Raw genomic sequence first — 5,485 nt, 5'->3', positions numbered from 1 at the left:
GATGATCGACTAAGAGCATCTACATGATCCATTTTTGCACCATCTCTATGTTTAACCTCGTAATCAAATTCGCTTAATTGTTCAGTTCATCTTGCAACCTGAGGTTTAATGTTTTCTTGTGTATGCAAATATATTACGGCTGAACAATCAGTGACCAACATGAAATGTAAACCTAATAAATGAGACCTAAGCCTAGTCATCGGCCAGACAGTAGCTATTAGTTCCAAACGGCTTGAATGATACTTTTCTTGAGTGGTTCGACGGCTTACACAATAAACTAACTAAAATGCATTATTATATTTATTTCGTTGTAACAGCATATCTGCTAATCCTACTGAACTAACTTCGGTGTGTAATTCAGTTTCATCCTTTGGATCAAACAATTTTAATGCTGGTCTCGATATTAACTTAGAGCGTAAGTCTTCAAATACTTCATTTTGATCAACAGTCCATATAAATAAGGAATTTTTCTTTAGTAACTTTGTGAGGAGTTCAGCTACTGAAGCATATCGTGTTATAAAACGGTGAAAGAAACTAGTCAAACCAAGAAAACGACGTAATTCATCCTTTGTAGCCGGATACTCGGCAATTGCAGCATTTTTTCTTGGACCTGGTCCTATTTCGTATTCCGACTTTATCGATTACAAAACCCAGGTATTCAATTTCTGATATCCCAAATTCACATTTAGATAATTTCAGTGTCACTCCAGCATTTAGCAATTTTTCAAGCACTTGTCTCAGCTTTGCTATCATATAATCAAAATCGCTTGAACCAAAGAATATGTCGTCCATAAAACATGAGACACCGCTCCATAGCAAATCTCCTAGAGCCAAAGACACGGCTCGTTGAAATACAGGAGGTGCATTCGACAATCCAAAAAATAAACGTATCGGCTCATAATGTTCATCAGGTGTGGTAAACGCCGCTTTTCGTGAGGATTCTTCATCCATGGGTATCTGATTGAATCCTTGGCATGCATCAAGAATGCAGGACAAACTAAAACCAGAAAGTCTCTCTAGCAAATCATCAATGCATGGAAGCGGAAATTTATCTTTAATAGTTTGCGAGTTCAAATGTCTGTAATCAATTACCATTCTTTTATACCAGCAAATCTGGACTACTATATTCTGAATAATTATCCCGAATGACATCCTGTCCTTTGAATTCTTGAACTATTTCTCTTAAAACTTGCCTTTCGTAATTAGATGCTCGATATGGTGAACGAGATGCAGGTTTCTACCTGGTGTCTCAATTATATGCATTGTTGTGTTGTTAATACATCCTAGTTCATATGACTTTAGAGCAAAACACAGTCTAAATTCATTTAATAACTTGCATAAAATTTGTTGTTGTTCTTCATTTATAGATGGACCAAATATAACAGACTTTAAATCGAAAAAGATTTCGCAAAATTTCTTCTGTTAAAAGTACAGTAGGCATTGAAATCATTTTTTCTTCAATTATAAAGTTACATTTGTCTTCAAACACCCGATTTCCTCTAAAAATTGCACGATATTTCTTTAGTTGTAAATGTAAATTGCTTGGATTCACTACAGGTACTTGTGTTTTGCCATCATATACAGCCCAAATAACACCATTAGACACATTGTCTCGAGTACTGTTGGATACATATCTTTTTTTTTTTTTTTTACCCTCACTAAAAAACGGTGACCCATTGAACTGCGCATGGTTCAATCACAAATTCTTTAAGAGTCCTACCAGGCATTTCATCCATTTGAAAATCACGTAAAAAGCTCAACTCATCAATAATTTGGATCTCACTTGATTTCGAACCATAACTACATTGGGAGAATCAATGTCATTGCCTATGACGACGTCAGGACCCTCAGAAGTATCATCATTCACAACATAAAATAGCACTTCACGTAGCTTTCATTTGTCTATAATCAAATTAACAATAACGATTTCGAGTGATTCTTTCACACCTCCAATTGGAATAGTAACTTTGCAGTTTATGTTTTTATTTAACCCTTGAGCAAAACTATATTTTCAACAGATATATTAGCTGCGGTATCCATAAGAGCACTTGTATTTTCTCCTTCAATACCGATATTCTTTGTTGTGTTATTAACGCGACTGGTAGTCGAAATTGCGTTGACTGATGGTGAAGGTATTTTATTTGGATATTCTTTTGTCCCTGACCCTCCTTCTTATATGCAGTGATAAATTTTGGTCGCTTGGGCTGTGCACAATCACGAGCAAAATGTCCACTTTCAAAGCAATTATAGCAGATGACTGGACTGTTTTTAAATCGACTTGGATCGGTTTGTTTACTAATGGCGCAATTTTCTTCTTTTGGAAACTTAATGCTATTGAGTTTACTACTAAAATGACCACTTTTCTTGAAATTATCCTTTAGTTCAATAAATTCAGCAAGCATGTAGGGGGAACTATTTGTGTCCATTGGTCTAAAGAATGTTCACGAATTTCTGGAGGTGTGCTGGATTTCATTTAAATCCTTCAAACTCGCAAAACTGTTTATTTTAAGCCCTGCGGTACACCCATTAAAAAAGTGTTTCCAGCTCATGATAATGTTCTTTCCATGTCTTACCACAAGTAATCTCATGTGAATAAAATAATTGTCTAAATTTTTCAGCACTTAATTTGTAACGCTTAAGTAAAATTGACTTCACATACTCAATTTTCGGACTGTTCTATGTAACTGTTCGGACTGCTCTTCTGGACTGTGCTTCATAATCATTCGCACAATTTCAATTGATAGTTGATTAACTAAGCATGCCATCCTCAACGTATTTGGCATGTGTACTCGTTTCATGACCTTCTCAAAATGAACTAAATAAAGGCCGATGTCTTCACTACTAGTGCAAAATTTTCTCAATTGTGATTGCCAATCAACTTTTAGCGCCGATGGCAATAATTCCGAGCCAACGAAATCTGAAGTTTAGCAGCAATTAGATTAAATTTGTACAACGATATGCATCTGAAGAAATTTCAGTATTATCTAAGGAAGGAAAAGTTCTTAAAAAATGGCAAGAAGAAACTAGGATATTAACGTTGTATACCTTTATTGGAAATGATACAGACAAAAAATACACCAACAAGCAGCATACGTCAGAGTATAACATAAAAAATACTGATGGCATAACAAATATTACGAAACATGAAAATTAGTGCAAATAGATAAGAATGGAACTGGTTATTTGAGTGGAATGCATTTGCGTCAAATATTATATTAAGAATGCATAAAGTGCAAAAACAAGTATTTTTCACATTTTTACTACTTAGATTTTAATGCTTATGGAGTTTTAAATTAATGTAAAAAAAAAGATTAACAAAATTATTCTAAACCAAAGTTAAATATAGGTGAAAAACTTGGCGTTGAGCTTATAAATAAGAGGAAGAGAGCATTCAAAAATAGTTTGCCATGGTATAAAAGCTGCGTACTTAAAAATTAACTTCACACAAAAAAATATTGATGTTCTTTTGAGCTTCAAAAGTTTTTAGAAGCGAACTTTAAAGTTCAGTTATATATATTTTCAAGCACAATTTTCTTTAATAAAAAAATTGAGTCTAAATATAATTTAGAGTTTAACATTTATAAAAAGATGCCAATTTTATTAGAACAACGGTTTAATTCTTGCTTTAATTGCTGAAGCTCCAAAATATGTTTTTGTTAAGATTAGATATACATTGTAATTAATGTGAAAAGCTTCCTAATCAAATTTCACATATATTTAAGATATGAATTGGGCTGAAATATATTTTCATATGAAATTATTCACTTACCATTTACAACACAATAACTGGATAAAATATATCGATATTATACAAGCTTGTAATGAATACTTTAACAATGTTCGATTTATATTCACAGAACCAAAAATTAATGCATACAAGGAAAGTTTATTTGAAAAATCTCCAAACTATAGAGATACCAGTTGCAATTTAAAAGTTGCACTCAACGAAATTTTATGCTATAAATATTTTCTAACAAAGTATTCGATTTTATTTCATTTCACTATAGAGGTGAGATACTGATAGAGGGAGTGTAACCCTACTTTGGTGTAGAACAAGATAGAATCACGTGACCTTGGGACAGAATTTGTGTTCGCTGTAACCGCATTCTCCTTTTAATTATATTTCAATGGTAGATTTTTCCTCGCTTTTAACTGTTGGATTTTAAAGCTTATTTAAGCCATGGTTAAGTATTGCTGTGCAATTGGATGCAAAGAAAAAGCTTCTAAGGATAGTCCTGTATCATTTCACAGGTATGTACAATAAACATATTCTGTTTATATCCATTTTAAGTCAATTTAAAATTTCGTAACCTTGATCACTCAGTGATTTTGGTGTTATAGCTGAATAATATTTCATAGTTTGGTTTAGTTATTGTATTAAATTTATTTAACTTGTTATTAAGCTTCATTTAAACTGATGTAACTGCATTATATTTTGCCACTTGCTTTATTTTAACCTCGAATGTGTTGCAAATGTTTGGCTGCAAGCTTGACATGATTTTTTTTCGCCAATACAAGTGTTTACATAAACATTATTGACCGATTAATAATTGTGCATTTATTTTAGTGCACATAAAGTTTCTTATTATTTCCAATATGTCGTTTCTTTCTTACCATAAATATTCGAATCGTATTATACCGTGAAAGATATTAAATCATCATTGTGAATTAAATAGTGAAACTAAAACTTATGTTCTATTGAAAATGTTATATAGTAAAATTTCCTAAATGTGCTAGCAGTAATTGCATGTTTTTATAAATTTTAATTAAAATCTAAAAAGAAACTAGTGGATATTCTAAAGATAAGAAACTATTAAAGAAAGAAATGCTATCTTTACAGATAAAAATTTTGTCTGAATGTTAACATTTATTAATAACTTGCGATATGCGCATACCCTAAAATCACCGTTTTCGAAAAAATTTAGAATTTCTTTATTATTTTGTATTAAATCAACACATTTAAGATTCCAAAAATGATTTAATTTTGTTTTTGCGGTAGTTAGAAGCAAAGTTACCGGCAAAACTATAAACCAGAAGCGAAATATTTAAAACTGATATTAAGAAGGGGAAGACACGAGGTTTAAAATTGAGTTCGTGATGAGATTTTGTATAATGGTAGTATACACTTAGAATGTTTATGCATGAAAATATTAAGACTCAATAGCCAACTTTAAAACTTTCAAATTAGCTTATATACTAATAATGTGTTACCCGATCGTGCACTCGAGTAGTTTCGTGGTTAGGGCATTGGCGTTGCATTCAAGATACATGGGTTCGATTCTGGGCTAGTTTTTTTTTTTTTTTTTTTTTTTTTTTTCTAAATTATTTCAAAATTTAACAGTTTTAATTAATATTTTTTTCATTTTTTTATGCAAAAATAAATATTCTCCTAATTCTTGGATTATAATTTAATTTTTAGTAAGAAAATTATAAATACGAATGCATTTTTTTAAATATTCAGAGAAAAAAAAAAGACTTGGGTCAC

The sequence above is a fragment of the Argiope bruennichi genome, chromosome X2, assembly GCF_947563725.1.
Source record: "Argiope bruennichi chromosome X2, qqArgBrue1.1, whole genome shotgun sequence".
NCBI lineage: Eukaryota > Metazoa > Arthropoda > Arachnida > Araneae > Araneidae > Argiope > Argiope bruennichi.
The sequence above is the reverse complement of the archived record's forward strand: the minus strand, read 5'-3'. Positions refer to the sequence as shown.